Raw genomic sequence first — 16,705 nt, forward strand, 5'->3', positions numbered from 1 at the left:
ATAGCTCTGGTGAGTCAGACTTCAATGCCGCAAGGGACATTCAAAATGAGGGGTTTCTGGGTGTAGTGCGCTCTGGCTTGTGTCAGACTACTCTAAGCAAGGTTATGGGAAATGTTGGGTCTGGACGGTAAGCTACCTCTGGCCTGAATCAGACATCTGTGCCGCAAAAGCCTTGGGTAATGTAAGCTCTGGGCAGAAGTTTGAAAGTCGCTTGTTGTCAGAATTCTGTGCCATTGTGCAGAGCAGGGATATTGTGAATTGTGAGGTGTCTCATCTCTGTGTGTGGGTATGTTTTTAGAACTTTCCACGTTTGCTTTTGGCACTCTTCCGCTGAGCACACTCTGCACATTGGTTGGAAAAAGGAAGTCAGGTAGGTCTTGTCAATGAGCCGTCCTTGATACAGGCCTTTGTTTCCTTCCGGGCATGCACCAATGAGCCTGGATGTCCAGGAAACTCCTGAGTCAGGTGTGACGACTGGAGGATGAAAACCTTGGTTTCCTCTTGCTGGAGAGGGCTATGCCCCAGGCTGTATCTGTCTCTCCCCTTGTGGATCTGCTAGATAGCCTTTTCTGCTAGGTGGTGGCTTCACTTCCATATGCGTCTTCAGGTTGGTGGGAATGATACTGCCTCAAGGGGACCTTATCTGCACTCTCAAGGAAGAAGGTGTTGTTAGTACCACAGTGAAGGGGAAGTTACACATTGTTTGTGGTGTTGTGCTACAGGAGTGGGTGAGCAGAAAGGGGAGCTCATTTGGGGAGGGAAAGGGCCCAGTAGTTCCCCCATTTAAGGTCTTGCTTCCTCTTGATTAGGGAAATTTGGGTCAGCAGGGGTATGAGGAAGAGGCTCGGAGAGTGGACTGACAGTGGAGAGGACAAGGATCTTGGTGTGAAACATATGGGAGACACTGTGAGTTCAGGGCTCTTTCTCCTGTCATCTAATCGTGTTCACTCACACTACCATTGGGTGGCCATAACTGTGATATAGAAGATAGTAAAGCACATGGATAGGTGTGAAGTTTGTGAATTTGGACCTCTATTGAATGTTAGGCATTAATATTGGGTTCAAGTCTTCACTTTCATTTTCCTAGTGAATTGTGGTCCTCTCTGCCAGGAGATGATTTCCCTACCTCTGCACTTTCTGCACACTGTTTAATTTTGTTATAATGTTTCCTCCTCTTGCATAATAACATAACCTGAGGGAGTTCTGAGAAGGAACACCTCTTGCTTCTGCGGATGCTGTAATCCTCCTGAGATGCTACCTTCCCTCACCTTTTCATGATTTTCTCCTGCAGCTTTACTGACTCTTGTGCACTGCTTTGATGGTCTTTTCTTTCTCTGAGTGTCCAGGAGCTCTAGCACTTTCTGGTTTCAACTGCTTAAGTTGTTCTCTGACCTAGCACCACGCTTTGCAAGGATTTTCCTGCCAGGTCCTTAAAGGAGCATTCCTGAGTTGTCACATTGGCAAGAGGCTTATTGAGCTTTTTAAATGATTTTCCACACATATAAAGAGGCAGATGAAGAACTGACACGTTTTCCAAAGTTAACCTTCTAAAGCAAATGGAGGAGTGAAGGTGTGCTGTCAGTTTAATAGGGAAAATTAAAGCTTTGTTTCTTATGTAGCTTTGTATTTGCCTCCAATACCTAACATGAGAAATCAGGTCTCTGCAGATTTCTGTCCCCCACAAATCGTGATTGCCGCACCCTGGGCCAAATTCAGGCCACAGGGAACTTCTTTCAGTGGAACTTGTGCCAACAGTACCACAAGCAAGAGGAATAAGTAGGAGCCATTGTTCACCCTCCAGTTCATTTATATGTTGACCTTGTCCACATGGGGTGGGTGGCTACCCATACTGCTCCTCGGGCGAAGCCATGGTCCTTGTCTTCTATGTGCACATGCACAGTCACACCCTGTTCCACATGGCCGCCACACATGTAGGGCACATGCTTGCACAAGGCTCATGTAACTTTGGATTGAGGGGGCAAACTTGGGTGCCTGGACAGCCTAAGGCAAGGAGGGCTAAGGAGGTCATTAAAACCTTGTGCTCATTGAAATCATCCTCCTGAGGAAAATAAAGCAAGACTGTGATAGTCTGTCCTGATTGAAGATGTGCCCACTGGTGGTGGGCTCAGGTTTCTCCCCAATTATTCAAAAGGACCTTCAAGACTGCAGGTGTCAGCAACACACATCTTGCCATCACGGTCAAGGGATCCCCAAAGCTGCAATGTGTGACCTCCCGCCCAAGGGGTTCCTCTGTATGTGGAGGTTGAAGGTCTTCTATACAGTCATTACAGCTGAAATTTCTTTCTTTGTCTCAGTATAATGACCTACTGGTGTTAAAGAATAACTTATCCATTAAGATGTGAGCTACCAGACTTAGCTATGCAAGTCCAAGTCAGCAGGCAGGAGAGAAACATGCTGAGATTTGGATGATGGAGCAGGTGGGACTACTTCTCACCAGTACTCCAAATACAGGATCTGTGGTTATCAATTACAAAATTAATCAATGGGCATGTTTTCTGTGTTATAAGAGACCAAGGCATTTTGAACCTGGGGAAGACTTGAGAGAGTGAGCATAATTTTTTCCATTTATTGAGGGCTTTTTATGGGCCAGGCTGTATGTTTCTCCCTCATAACTATTGATGTAAGGATAAATGTGATGATGCAAGGGCATCTATGTGAAACACAGGATATCCTGACACTCAGAAGGAGGGTCTCAGTGCACAGGCACATTCATATAGCAGCACACATAACTCCTGAACCTGGTGTGCACCTTTAGAACTCTGTTCTTCCAGTGGAGGTCAAGGACCTTGTAAATCGCTAAGGCTCACCTGCCCCTTCCACACCCCACCTCCCCCCACCCCCCCCCACACACACATTCAGAGAGCAGGGGATCGCTGCCTAATTCTACTCATGTTTTTCCTTGAATGTGGTCTCACCTAGGAGATAAATGAATGGGTGACAGGTAGGTTATAGGAGAACAGGATCAGTAGGGACCTGCCCATTCTGGGTTCCTTTTCTGCTTTTTGTTCTGATTCTTTTCCCCACCGAAGGAATGCCAAGACATGAAAGGCCTAGACCACCTTTCTGCCAAGACTTTGGGATTGACTGGTGGTCATCTCATGATATTTGGGATGGATCTCCAGGCACGGAGGTATTCTGGTGATGCTTGGAGGAAGGGTGGACTCAGACTGGAAAGGCTGTGAGTATCTTGGAAGCCCCTAGGGCACAAGTCTCCTCTAGACAGAGGCAAATGCAGGCTAGTCTGTGCCTTGCTTCCAGTACTGGTGTCCTCTCAGCCTTCCGTCTGCCTCCCCATTCGTTTTCTGTCACTATATCCCTCCAGCGATTTCTTTTTCCATCTGTCTGTATCCCAGGGACACAGGCTAGGACACAGGCTACAATTTCGTCCTAGTCTCCAGCCACAGTGGCACCGACATGAAGGTCCAGTTCCTGCTATGTGTGGTCTGAGTTTCTCTGCTGATTGTGACAAGTGATGTGGGTCTACTGGGGCAGCCATTACTCTTCCAGATGTAGATCTACTCTTAGTGACTGAACCAAGTCCCAGAAGATGACACACGACAATTTTCATACCCTGGTCCAGCCCTATGTTGTGGCAGCATGGAGCCCATATATCCTGAGGGAAGGACGAGGGTGGCAACTCTGACACTAAGGATTCCCGGTTCCACTGAACTTCACTGGTTAATGTCACTGTCCTAAGCCAGAATGCCATCACTACAAAAACCAGACACAAGTCTGGATTTACCAGGGACACCCTCACACTGACCAATGATCGATGGGCCAAGTTCTTGATCAGGCAATCCACAGAGAATAGTTCCAGAAGTCCAGTGAATATCTGGTATAATTTTCATTCAAATGCTTTTTGTCTGCCCCCGAGTATTATTCAAACACATGCAAAAACAAACACACACATGCAAACCAAAGAACTTAAGACTCGCCTTTTCCCTATAACATGTACAATGTTGGTTGGAAAATCTAACATTAAGAAAGCAGGGAAACCGGTGCTTTCATTCCATTCATGAGTGGATCAAATTTGAGAGACATCTTTTGTAGGAGCTTTGCACATATAATATAAAGTTGATAATGTGAATGACCTTTTGTCAGTGTGTGTGTGTGTTTACCTACACGTATGGAAGCCCTGGTGAACACTACTTCAGTGCAGACACTCAATGCTTTGACAGAAGGAGGAGCATCAAAGATCTGGACAGGCAGGCAAGTAGTGTCAGTAACAGGCCCACACCTGACCCCAGGAAGGGATGCCAGGAGGTGTGGCCATGCCAGGCCTCCCGAGGGAGGTACCAGAAGCATGGCTTAGGCAGGCAGATCCTCTAGGATATCTGGAGGCCAGCCCTCAGCCAGGTGGTGAGGGCTAAGTCTAGAGTCTGCCTCAGGGAGGCAGGATAGAGATCTGGCTCACGGGCTCTTGGAGGGATCCACTAAGGGCTGCCAATCCTTGGGGTCTCCATGCATGGCTGCTGAAACTCAAAATGCATCTGACACTTGCATTCAAGCACTACTGCAGGTGGCCACGGAGGTGGTCATTCCTCTTCTCAAGATGGTCCCAACAGGACTGACCTGGTTTAACATGTGGTTAATGGCTGCCTTTATGGCTTCTCTGGTGACACCATGGTCCTTGCCTTCGATGTCTGCACCCACAGCCACGCCCTGTTCCACGGGGCAGCAGACATGTTGTGCTTGTGCATGTGAAAGGCTCACGTGGTGTTGGAGTACGGTGACCATGGGTGCTCTGTCTCCCTCTTCTTCTGACCCTGCACTGACACCCAAATGGTAGATTTGAAAAGAAATTGGATCTCAGTGGAGCTTACCACATCCAACTCATGTTTCTTTGCCTTGGGCCACTTATCTTTTTTCCCTTCATCATTTGCAAGTTATATCATTAAGTCTCTTCGTCTCCCATGAGGCCAGAATATGTGTTCTTCCCTGAGAAGGCCATGTTCTTTCACATTCATGCTCCTCTGCACTCAGTTCAATTCAGTCACTGACTCGTGTCTGACTCTTTGCGACCCCATAAATCGCAGCACACCAGGCCTCCCTGTCCATCACCAACTCCCGGAGTTTACCCAAACTCACGTCCATCGAGTCAGTGATGCCATCCAGCCATCTCATCCTCTGTCATCCCCCACTCCTCCTGCCCCCAATCCATCCCAGCATCAGGGTCTTTTCCAATGAGTCAACTCTTTGCATGAGGTGGCCAAAGTATTGGAGTTTCAGCTTCAGCATCAGTCCTTCCAGTGAACACCCAGGAGTAATCTCCTTTAGGATGGACTGGTTGGATCTCCTTGCAGTCCAAGGGACTCTCAAGAGTCTTCTCCAACACCATAGTTCAAAAGCATCAATTCTGATGAGGAAACCAGAATTAAAAGAGACACGTGTACCCCAGTGTTCATCGCAGCACTGTTTATAATAGCCAGGACATGGAAGCAACCTAGATGTCCATCAGCAGATGAATGGATAAGAAAGCTGTGGTCGGGGGAGGAGCTAAGATGGCGGAGGAGTAGGACCGGGAGAACACTCTCTCCCCCACAAATTCATCAGAAGAACATTTAAACGCCGAGTAAATTCCACAAAACAACTTCTGAATGCCGGCAGAGGACATCAGGCACCCAGAAAAGCACCCCAAGTCTTCAAAAGGAGGTAGGAAAAAATATAAAAGACAAAAAAAGGGACAAAAGAGGGAGGGACGGAGTTCCGTCCTGGGAAGGGAGTCTTAAAAAGAGAGAAGTTTCCAAACACCAGGAAACCTTCTCACTGCCGAATCTGTGCCGAGCCTTGGAAGCACAGAGGGCAACATAACAGGGAGGAAAAATAAATAAACAATTAAAACCCGCACATTGCGAGCCCTACGCTAACTCCCCCAGCAGAGAAGCAGTGCAGACACCTGCATCCGCCATTAGCAAGTGGGGGCTGGGCAGGGAGGCGCGGCGCGGGCTGCATCGCAAGAATCTGGCCTGAATACCCCGAGCGCTATCTGAGCGAAATAATTTGGGCTAGCAAACCAGACTGTGGAATATCTACCACGCGAAAAGCCAGCCCTAACCTATGACACCGCCACGCCCGCGCACGGAACAAAGGACTGAACAGAGATACCGGCGGCAGACCATCCCCCTCTGGTGATAGGCAGCCAGAGCCGGAAGGGGACAATCGCTGCCCCAGAGAGACATTATCTACAAAACTGTAAGCAGGCTTCTTTGCTAACTAAAACTTCTTGGGGGTCTGGACGGTCAACATCTGCCTGAGAAGGTGTGCTGGTGCACACCTAGATAACCGAGCGGCAGGGAGGCGACAAGTCACAGCAATTGCACGTGCCAAACACCTCATCACCTGAGCTGCTCGGATCTGGGAAGGGCACAAAACGCAGGCCCAACCGAGAGTCTATGCCTCTGAGGACTACCCGAGTGCCTGAACCTGAGCGGCTTGGACCTGGGAAGTACAGGCAGCCCAGGGCCGGCCATGGATGGTTCCCGGCGGAGCAACCTAGAGCCTGAGCAGTGTGGGCAGAGAGGCTACACGCGCCGTGAACAGGGGGCAGACCCAATGTGGCTGAGGCACTGCAAGCACACACCAGTGTTATTTGTTTGCAGCATCCCTCCCTACCTCCCCACCTCCCCTCAGTGGGACCGAACAAGTGAGCCTAAAAAAAAAAAAAAAAAAAGTGTCCTCCACCGTCCCCTTTGTGTCAGGGCAGAAACCAGACACTGAAGAGACCAGCAAACAGAAGAAGTTATAACAGAGGGAACCGCCTTGGAAGCTACAGGCAATAGATTAAAACCCTGTGGTTACTACCAACTACATAGGAAGGGGCCTATAGATCTTGAGAAATATAAGTCAGACCAAGGAACTAGCCAAAAATGAACTGAACCCACAATACTCACAACAAAACCGGAGAAAGTCCTAGATATATTTTTACTATTTGTACGATCATTCTTTCTTTCTTTTTTTTTTTTTAAATTTTTTTTAATTAAAAAAAATTTAAGTCCTCTATTATTCCTTTAATTTCCACTTTTATAACTGATTACTTTGCAAAAAAAAGACCCTTTTTTTAAAAGCAAACTTCATATACATATATATATATATATTTTATAATTTTTTGACCTTTTTTTTCCTTCTTTTCTCTAACATTGTATTTTTGAAATTCCAAACTCTACTCTAGATTTTTAATTTTAGCTTTTTGGTATTTGTTATCAATTTTGTACCTATATATATATATATTTTTTTTTAATAATTTCTGTGACCCTTTTTTATTTTTTATTTTTCTTTTTCTCTGTTTCTTTCTCTTCTTCTTTTAAATAACATTGTATATCTGAAATTCCAAACTCTACTCTAGATTTTTAATTTATGCATTTTGGTATTTGTTATCAATTTTGTACCTGTATTTTTTTTTATAATTTATGCGACTTTGTTGGTTCTTGTTTGTTTTTTTTTTTTTTTTCCTCTCTCTTTTTCTTCTTCTTTTTTTAACATTGTATTTTTGAAATTCCAAACTCTACTCTAGATTTTTAACTTTTGCTTTTTGGTATTAGTTATCAATTTTGTACCTATATTTTCTTTATAATTTTCACGACCTTGTTTGTTTTTGTTTGTTCGTTTTTTCTCTCTTTCTTTTCCTTCTTCTTTTCTTTAACATCGTATTTTTAAAATTCCAAACTCTACTCTAGATTTTTAAGTTTTGCTTTTATGTATTTGTTACCAATTTTGTACCTTTAAGAACCCAATCTTCAGTACCCATTTTTCACTAGGGAGCGAGATTACTGGCTTAACTGCTCTCTCTCCCTTTGGACTCTCCTTTTTCTCCACCAGGTCGCCTGTGTCTCCTCCCTAACCCCTCTCTACTCTACCCAACTCTGTGAATTTCTGTGTGTTCCAGACGGTAGAGAACACTTATGGAACTGATTACTGGCTGGATCTGTCTCCCTCCTTTTCATTCCCCCCATTTATCCTCCTGGCCACCTCTGCCACCTTCCTCCTTCTTCTCTTCTCTATATAACTCTGTGAACAACTCTGACCGGTCCAGTGGTGGAGTGCACATAAGGAAGAGATTACTGAACAGCCCACTCTCTCCTCTACTGATTCCACCTCATCTCATTCGGGTCACCTCTAACTCCCTCCTCACTCTTCTCTTCTCCATATAACGCTGTAAACCTCTCTGGGTGAAACAAGTTTCAGGGCAAGACATACCAAGCAAATTCTTCAGCAGCAAGGAACACAGCCCTGAGCTCCAAGATACAGGCAGCCCAAAGTCACCCCAAAACCATAGACATCCCATAACTCATTACTGGACATTTCATTGCACTCCAGAGAGAAGAAATACAGCTCCACCCACCAGAACACCGACACAAGCTTCCCTAACCAAGAAATCTTGACAAGCCACCTGTACAAACCCACACAGAGCGAGGAAACGCCACAATAAAGAGAACTCCACAAACTGCCAGAATACAGAAAGGACACCCCAAACTCAGCAATTTAAACAAGATGAAGAGACAGAGGAATACCCAGCAGATAAAGGAACAGGATAAATGCCCACCAAACCAAACAAAAGTGGAAGAGATAGGGAATCTACCTGATAAAGAATTCCGAATAATGATAGTGAAATTGATCCAAAATCTTGAAATCAAAATGGAATCACAGATAAATAGCTTGGAGACAAAGATTAAGAAGATGCAAGAAAGGTTTAACAAGGACCTAGAAGAAATAAAAGAGAGTCAATATAAAATGAATAATGCAATAAATGAAATTAAAAACACTCTGGAGGCAACAAATAGTAGAATAACAGAGGCAGAAGATAGGATTAGTGAATTAGAAGATAGAATGGCAGAAATAAATGAATCAGAGAGGATAAAAGAAAAACGAATTAAAAGAAATGAGGACAATCTCAGAGACCTCCAGGACAATATTAAACGCTACAACATTCGAATCATAGGGGTCCCAGAAGAAGAAGACAAAAAGAAAGACCACGAGAAAATACTTGAAGAGATAATAGTTGAAAACTTCCCTAAAATGGGGAAGGAAATAATCACCCAAGTCCAAGAAACCCAGAGAGTCCCAAACAGGATAAACCCAAGGCGAAACACCCCAAGACACATATTAATCAAATTAACAAAGATCAAACACAAAGAACAAATAGTAAAAGCAGCAAGGGAAAAACAACAAATAACACACAAGGGAATTCCCATAAGGATAACAGCTGATCTTTCAATAGAAACTCTTCAAGCCAGGAGGGAATGGCAAGACATACTTAAAGTGATGAGAGAAAATAACCTACAGCCCAGGTTATTGTACCCAGCAAGGATCTCATTCAAATATGAAGGAGAAATCAAAAGCTTCTCAGACAAGCAAAAGCTGAGAGAATTCAGCACCACCAAACCAGCTCTCCAACAAATACTAAAGGATATTCTCTAGACAGGAAACACAAAAACGGTGTATAAACTCAAACCCAAAACAATAAAGTAAATGGCAACGGGATCATACTTATCAGTAATTACCTTAAACGTAAATGGGTTGAATGCCCCAACCAAAAGACAAAGACTGGCTGAATGGATACAAAAACAAGACCCCTACATATGTTGTCTACAAGAGCCCCACCTCAAAACAGGGGACACATACAGACTGAAAGTGAAGGGCTGGAAAAAGATTTTCCATGCAAATAGGGACCAAAAGAAAGCAGGAGTAGCGATACTTATATCAGATAAAATAGACTTTAAAACAAAGGCTGTGAAAAGAGACAAAGATGGTCACTACATAATGATCAAAGGATCAATCCAAGAAGAAGCTATAACAATTATAAATATATATGCACCCAACACGGGAGCGCCGCAATATGTAAGACAAATGCTAACAAGTATGAAAGGAGAAATTAACAATAACACAATAATAGTGGGAGACTTTAATTCCCCACTCACACCTATGGATAGATCAACTAAACAGAAAATTAAAAGGAAACACAAACGTTAAATGATACAATAGACCAGTTAGACCTAATTGATATCTATAGGACATTTCATCCCAAAACAATGAATTTCACCTTTTTCTCAAGCACACATGGAACCTTCTCCAGGATAGATCACATCCTGGGCCATAAATCTAGCCTTGGTAAATTCAAAAAAATAGAAAGCATTCCAAGCATCTTTTCTGACCACAATGCAGTAAAATTAGATCTCAATTACAGGAGAAAAACTATTAAAAATGCCAACATATGGAGGCTGAACAACACGCTGCTGAATAACCAACAAATCACAGAAGAAATCAAAAAAGAAATCAAAATTTGCATAGAAACTAATGAAAATGAAAACACAACAACTCAAAACCTGTGGGACACTTTAAAAGCAGTCCTAAGGGGAAAGTTCATAGCAATACAGGCATACCTCAAGAAACAAGAAAAAAGTCAAATAAATAACCTAACCCTACACCTAAAGAAAGGTAATAGAAGGCTATAAAAATGAAAGTTAAAAGAGTAATAACCAAAATTTTTTAAAAATCAAAAAATAATCATAGTAAAAATACATCTAGGCATTTCTCTGGACCTTTTGTGGGCAGTGTGGGGTCAGTTCAGTGTCAGTTCAGTTCAGTTCAGTCGCTCAGTCGTGTCTGACTCTTTGCGACCCCATGAATCGCAGCACGCCAGGCCTCCCTGTCCATCACCAACTCCCGGAGTTCACTCAGACTCATGTCCATCGAGTCAGTGATGACATCCAGCCATCTCATCCTGTCGTCCCCTTCTCCTCCTGCCCCCAATCCCTCCCAGCATCAGAGTCTTTTCCAATGAGTCGACTCTTCGCATGAGGTGGCCAAAGTACTGGAGTTTCAGCTTTAGCATCATTCCTTCCAAAGAAATCCCAGGGCTGATCTCCTTCAGAATGGACTGGTTGGATCTCCTTGCAGTCCAAGGGACTCTCAAGAGTCTTCTCCAACACCACAGTTCAAAAGCATCAATTCTTTGGCACTCAGCCTTCTTCACAGTCCAACTCTCACATCCATACATGACCACAGGAAAAACCATAGCCTTGACTAGACGAACCTTTGTTGGCAAAGGAATGTCTCTGCTTTTGAATACGCTATCTAGATTGGTCATAACTTTCCTTCCAAGGAGTAAGTGTCTTTTAATTTCATGGCTGCAGTCACCATCTGCAGTGATTTTGGAGCCCCCCAAAATAAAGTCTGACCCTGTTTCCACTGTTTCCCCACCTATTTCCCATGAAGTGGTGGGACCGGATGCCATGATCCTCATTTTCTGAATGTTGAGCTTTAAGCCAACTTTTTCACTCTCCATTTTCACTTTCATCAAGAGGCTTTTAGTTCCTTTTCACTTTCTGCCATAAGAGTGGTGTCATCGGCATATCTGAGGTTATTGATGTTTCTCTTGGCAATCTTGATTCCAGCTTGTGCTTCTTCCAGCCCAGCGTTTCTCATGATGTACTCTGCATATAAGTTAAATAATCAGGGTGACAATATACAGCCTTGACGTACTCCTTTTCCTATTTGGAACCAGTCAGATAACCCCTTATTCTGGCTTGTATATCTGGCATATATATCTTATATATATTCTGGCTCATCTCTGGCTTGAGATCTTGTTTTCAAGGTCTATAGGTGCCTCTCAAGTGCACAGTCTCAACATTAACTGCAGGGTTTTATTCTGTTGCACTTGTCACTTGCAGAGTGGTTCCCCCTTCTTTGTTTATTTTGGCTTCCTCTGTTTTCAGTTCTCTTCCATGTCTAATTTCTGCCCTGACTCAAGGGGGTGAAGGTGGCCACTTATTTAGGCTCATTTGTTTAGTTGTGTTGTGGGGAGGGAGGGGCACTGCAAACAAATACCACTGGCATGTGTGGGGAGTGCTTGCAGTGGATGGACCACACTGGGTTTGCCACAGCCCAAGGTGGTGTGTACTTCCTGGGTCCACACTGCTCAGGCTCCAGGGTGCTCTGCAAGGGCATTGTCCCAAGTGGGCCCTGCATTTTGTGCACTTCCCAGGTCTAAGCCACTCAGGTTCTAGGGTGCTCTGCAGGGGCACAGACCCAGATGGGCTGTGGGTTTTGTGCCTTTCCCAGGTCTGAGCAACTCAGGTAACTGGGCGCTTGGTGAGTGCACTGTCCCAGGTGGGCCATGCATCTTGTGCACCGCCCCGGTCCTGGCCACTTGGTTTCCTAGGTGCACAGTGACAGCCTCAGGTGTGCTACGTATCTCCTCTGGGGAGCTGATCTCAGGTTGTGACACTCCTGGCAGATGTGAACTGTCCAGTATCCCAGGAAGACATGATTAGCAACTTCGAGCCTGCTCACAGTTTGATAGAAGATGCAGTCTCTGGGGCCAAGATTGCAGCAGCCCCTTGCCTTCCAGCTCTGGCTGTCACACAGCTGCCTCTCTGGCACTGGGGAGGGAGGGCCCTAAATGGCAGCTGGCTTGCTCTCATTTGGTATTCGCTCAATCCTTTGTTCTGTGAGCACACCAGGGGTCATCGTGTAGCATTAGAGCCTTTCACAGGAAAGGTTTATTTCTTGTTTTTCATCTCTCTAGCAATCCCACGGTTTAGGTTGCTATCTCACATTGGCTTCCTCAGATTGTCCTCAGGGCATTCAGGCCCGGTCCTTACCATAAGGATCGATGATGCAGCCTGTACCTCCCAGTCCAGCCCCCACCTGCTGCTGGTGGAAGAGAGTGTCTGTGCCGCTTCTCCATCTCTGCTTGTAGTTGTGGTGAGGCGCATATTCTGTAGGGTATCCCCCCCGTCCTGTTATGTTGCCCGCTGAGATCCCAAAACTCCCCACAGACACACCTATGAAAGGGTTTTCTACAATGTGGAAACTTCTCCTTCACGACTCCCTTTTCAGGACGGGTCTCTGTCCCTAAATCTTTTGTCTGTTTTCATCTTTTATATTTTGTCCTACCTCCTTTTGAATAGATTGGGATGCTTTTCTGGGTGCCTGGTGTCCTCTGCCAGTGTTCAGAAATTATTTTGTGGAAGTAGCTCCACATTCAAACGATCTTTTGATGGATTTGGGGGTGAGAAAGTGGTCTCCCTATCCTTTTCCTCCACCATCTTGGGACCACCCCCCTTCTCTTTCTCATCTTGCCCATATCAAAACTGTCTGTGCTGGATGGCTGTTCCTGTACCTGAAGGTCATGGACACACAACACCCACAAGGCTTTGTGATGTCCTTCAAGAATTCCACATGCAGATGGCGCTGCCCCACTAAGTTTTCCAGTTATTTAAGTATCTACAGTCTCACATTGAGATATACTCCCTCTACTTTCTTCCTGTACCCCAAGACCTCTCTTCTCTTTCTTACCTTGCTCTTCTGAAGACTGGGTGTGCAGGAGGCACTGTCCCTATGACTGAAGGCCTTGGCAACACAACACCCACAGGCTTTTCTGATTTAGTTCAACAAATCCACTAGCAGATGGTGCTGCTCCACTACATTTCCTGAATTCTACCTGGCTCTACAGCCTCACATTGACATTTACTCTCCCACTCCCTTCCTGTGCCCCGAGACCTGTCTTTTCTTTCTTCTCTTGCCCTTATCAAACGTGACTGTGCAGGAGTGACTCTCCCTGTCGCTGAAAGCCTTGTTGACACAACACCTCCATGGCTCTCAGATGTAGTTCAAGGAATACACCATCAGAGGGCACTGATTCACTAGCTCTTCGAGTTCTACTTGGCTCCACAGTCTCACAATGATATCTACTCCCACTCCCTTCCTGTGCCTCAAGACCTCTCTTCTCTTTCTTCTTTTGTTCATATCAAAATTGTGCGAGGGTGACTGTCTCTGTGTCTGAAGACCTTAGCAACACAATACTCCAAGGGACTTCTGGTGTAATTCAAGGAATCCACCAGCAGATGGCTCTTCTCCACTAGTATAGAAATCGGAAGCACACAATCAGTTAATAGGTTCTTTTTTTATTTATGTATTTATTTGACTGTGATGGGTCATCCTTGCTTCAGTGGGCTTTTATCTAGTTGCAGCGATCCAGGGCTTCTCTTGGTTCAATTTTATGGGCTTCTCATTGCTGTGACTTGTTTCCTAGCACAGGCCCTAGTGATGGCTTCAATAGTTGTGGCGCCCTGGCTTAGTTCCCCCTTGGCATGTGGGGTCTTCCTGTACCAGAAACTGAACCTCTGTCCCTTGCACTGGCAGGTGGAATCTTAACCACTGGGACCCCAAGGGAAGACCTGGAAGGTGAAGTCTTAACTACTAGACCACTGTGGAAGTTCCCCCAGGTCATAGATTTAGATGCAGACATACGACAGGAGCTTGGTCCAAGAAACAAAGCATGAACAGGGTGCAACTGACCAAAATCGTGAAGAAATGCCTCAGCTGAACATCAAGCAATCTGGCTGCTAACCTTGAATCTCCCACCCCTAGTTCTGTGGCTTTTGTACATCATTGTGAGTCTTTTTAAACTCACTTAAAATACAGTTTTTTGTTAACCTCTCAGTCCTCAAGCTACCAGGGCGTAGTGCTTCTCAAACTTTAATGTGCATGGAATCACCAGGCATATTATGAAAGTGCAAGTCCTGGTTCAATAGGCCTGTGATGGAGGCCTCAGAGTCAGAAATTCCCAGGTGATGCTAATGCTGCTGGTCCCTAGACCACACTTTGAGTAGCAAGCAAGCATATACTACAGAAGTGGCTTAAGGGCTCTCACTGCTGGTGTGGATGGAAGGTCAGAGGCAGAACTTTAGTCATCACGCCCTTGCAAGCTTCAGCCAGTGCCTTGCCTTTTGAGGTCCTGAGACTGTGGAGCTCGTCTGATCAGCTCTCAATCAAGCTGATCAGTAACAAAGATTTATCCTGGAGGATAGACTGCTTCCATGTGGTCAATGTTCCCCTTGGTCAGTGTTCATTGATTGATGTAAAATGAGTGGCCAACACATCCCCAGGGCTTTCTGATGTAGTTCATGAGATCCACCAGCAGATGGTAGGTTATTGAGTTACACTAGGCTCTACGGCCTCACATTGACATCCGCTCCTCCCACTCCTATGCTGTGCCCCAAGACCTCACTTCTCTTTCTCCTCTTGCCCTTATCAAAACTGACTCTTCTCGGGTGACTGTTCCTGTTGTTGAGGCCTTAGGAACACATCTCCCCTGGACCTTTCTGATGCAGTTCAAGGAATCCACAAGTAGAAGACGCTGCTCAAATATATTTTCGAGTTATACAAGATTCTATAGCCTCACGTTGACATCCACCACCACCCCCACTCCCTTCCTGTGCCCCCAAAGCTATCTTCTCTTTCTTCTCTTGACCTTATCAAAACTGGCTGTGCAGCAGTGACTGTGTCTGTGGTGAAGCCTTTGGCAACACAACACCCCAAGGGCTTTCTGATATAGTTCAAGGAATCAACCAGCAGATGGTGATGCTCCACTAACATAGATATCAGAACCACATAATCAGTTCATAGGTTCTTTATAATTTTTTATTTATATATTTACTTTGGCTGTGCTGGGTCTTTGGAGAAGGCAATGGCACCCCACTCCAGTACTCTTGCCTGGAGAATCCCATGGATGGAGGAGCCTGGTGGGCTGCAGTCCATGGGGTCCCTAAGAGTCGGACATGACTGAGCGACTTCACTTTCACTTTTCACTTTCATGCATTGGAAAAGGAAATGGCAACCCACTCCAGTGTTCTTGCCTGAAGAATCCCAGGGACAGGGGAGCCTGGTGGGAGGCTGTCTATGGGGTCACACAGAGTCGGACACAACTGAAGCGACTTAGCAGCGGCAACTGGGTCTTTGTTGCTGTGGTGGGCCTTTCTCTAGCTGCGGTGAGCCAGGGATACTCTTTTTTGCAGCGTTCAGACTTCTCATTGCCCTGACTTCTCTTGTTCAGAGCACAGGACCTATGGCACCAGGGCTTCCACAGTTGTGGAGCCCAGCTTCGTTGCTCCGTGCAAAGTGGAATCTTCCCGGACCAGGGATCGAAGCCACGTGTCATGCACTGGCAGGCTGATTCTCAACCAGTGAACCACCTGGGGAGCCCCCGAGGCTGAAATCTTAACTACTGGACCTCCAGGGAAGTCCCACAAGTCATGGATTTAGATGCAGGGACATGTGACAGGGGCTTTGTCCCAGAAACAAGGCATGAACTTGTCCTCTGGGATCAGAGGGAATCTGCCACAGGGTGCAACTGACCAGAATAGTGCAGAAAAGCCTAAGCCGAAAGTCAGGAAACCTGGCTGCTACCTTGCATCTCCCACCCACTAGTTGTGTAGCTTTGGGTGCATCATTATGAATCTTCCTTAGTTTGTTTGTACAACACAGTTCACTTACGTCAACCTCTTGGCCCTCAAGCTTCCAGGGAGTAGTGCTTCTCAGTACTGCACTACTTTGCAGGTGGCATGTATTTTGGTGTTGTCTCATGATATCTAGTTAATTTTTGTATGTTATGTGAGTTTGTTTTTAAAGATGTGCTTTTCCAATGTTTCCAGTAGTTTGCTAAAAATGTTATTTTTCTCTGTTGTACTGAATTTACATCTCAGTCAGAAGGCAATAGTCCTTCTGACTTACTTCACTCTGTATAATAGTTCCATCCACCTCGTAATTAGCCTCCAATTAAAATAAATTAAAAAAAGGCAATCGTCCATATAGTTTTGAGTATATTGTGAACTCTGTTCTGATCCATTGATCTGTAAATCTATCTTTATACCAAGATCACACTGAATTATTGTTGATCTATATC

This window comes from Bos taurus, unplaced genomic scaffold, assembly GCF_002263795.3.
Source record: "Bos taurus isolate L1 Dominette 01449 registration number 42190680 breed Hereford unplaced genomic scaffold, ARS-UCD2.0 ScbfJmS_848_142, whole genome shotgun sequence".
Taxonomy (NCBI): domain Eukaryota; kingdom Metazoa; phylum Chordata; class Mammalia; order Artiodactyla; family Bovidae; genus Bos; species Bos taurus.